This window comes from Sus scrofa, chromosome 1 (genome assembly GCF_054392235.1).
Source record: "Sus scrofa isolate SSC_HxYL_T2T_F1_AM1 chromosome 1, Sscrofa_HxYL_maternal_Yorkshire_Landrace_v2.0, whole genome shotgun sequence".
NCBI classification, from domain to species: domain Eukaryota; kingdom Metazoa; phylum Chordata; class Mammalia; order Artiodactyla; family Suidae; genus Sus; species Sus scrofa.
The window spans coordinates 251,359,090-251,360,925 of record NC_139383.1 but is presented as its reverse complement, the minus strand read 5'-3'; positions in this window follow the sequence as shown (position 1 = coordinate 251,360,925).

Below are 1,836 nucleotides of genomic sequence, written 5' to 3'. Positions count from 1 at the left end.
CTACACCACAGCTCACGGCAACGCCGGATCGTTAACCCACGAGCAAGGGCAGGGACTGAACCCGCAACCTCATGGTTCCTAGTCGGATTCGTTAACCACTGCGCCACGACGGGAACTCCTGCCCATTTTTAATTACACAGTGCTGAGCACAGGGTCAGGCACATGGTAAATGCCCGATATGTTTCTTGTTAAAATTGCTCACGATCATCATTCTTCCCATTTTAAAAAGAGAACACTGAAGCCAAGTAGCTTTCAAAGTGCCAGCATATTGGGAACAGAATGCAGTTCCTGTGTCTCCATCTCTCCATCATGACCTCCACCTCCCTTCCCTGCCTTAGAGATTGTGCTATTACATGCCAGGGGTCTGAAGTGAAAAAGATCCATCTCTATGACTTCTTTCTGAGTTGTTCCTTGAAAATCTCCGAAGTGATATGAAGTCAGATGACCGCTTTGGAAACTCATACCCAGCGTAAGATGATGTCCATAGAAGAACATGCAAGCTGCAGGGGATATTTCCAAAAGAAATGGCAAAGGAAACAATATGAGAAGCTAGAAAATCAATAGTCCACTAAACCTTGAAGCTTTGATGTGGTGGGAAAGACTGGTTGGTCCCTTAAGTCCAGAATGACAGCCCACAGTTTGTCATGCTTCTTATGCTACCTTGGGCAAATGATTCAGACTAAGACTCCAGTTTACTCTTCTTTAAAATGGACATAAGTGTGCCTCACAGAATTTTTAATGATATAATTAAATCAGGTAATATTAAACTCTTGGTTACACTGAAAATATATTTGGGGGAGGGTACACCCCTGAAGCTGTGTCTTTCCCTTCCCCGTACAGAGGGGATAGGTATGTAGCTTCACCAGATTTCCTCATGGGTCCCTAACTCCCCCCAAATAAGTTTATTTTTGAGACATAAGTGTTATACTTTGTTTCTATTATAATATTAAATCTAATATTGGGGGGAAATCAGAACATAAATAAAAATAAAATTGAAAAGGAAAAGCGATAGTAAACAATAGAATCCAAAAGTAGTTTTTAAAAATCATTTTGGGAGTTCCCGTCGTGGCACAGTGGTTAACGAATCTGACTAGGAACCATGAGGTTGCGGGTTTGGTCCCTGCCCTTGCTCAGTGGGTTAACGATCCGGCGTTGCCGTGAGCTGTGGTGTAGGTTGCAGACATGGCTCGGATCCCGCGTTGCTGTGGCCCTGGCATAGGCCGGTGGCTACAGCTCCGATTCGACCCCTAGCCTGGGAACCTCCATATGCCGCGGGAGTGGCCCAAGAAATAGCAACAACAACAACAAAAAGACAAAAAAAAAAAAAAAAATCATTTTGTTGTTTTGTTGCTGGATTTTTTTAATGAACTGAGTCATCTTCTGGTTGAATTTCTCAAAATTAAAGTGTAACAGGGGGAAAAATAGAACCAAAAGCAATAACAAAACAGAGAGCAAAGTGATACAAGGAACTTTTTTTTTTTTTAATAAAAGGAATACATGCTCATGGTAAAAAATTCACAGTACAGAAGGTTGTAGGTGAGAAGTAGGTTTCTTTTCATCTGCCCGTTACCTCTCACCCCTAGTCCTATAAGCCAGAGGTGGCTACTTTTGACAGTAAGATACTTTTTATTTGTTGTTTTCACATTGCAAGTGATATATCCATATTTTGAAGGAGAAGATGAAATGTAGAAAATTCCCAGAGGCATCTAATTTGCTAAAGGAGAGTGAACTTTGTATAAAAGAATTAAGTGCTTTCCAAGATCCTGACAAAATAAAGATATCAATTGAACTCCCCAAAGGAAGTCCAGATGGCCATGCAATTGAACTTTATCATGC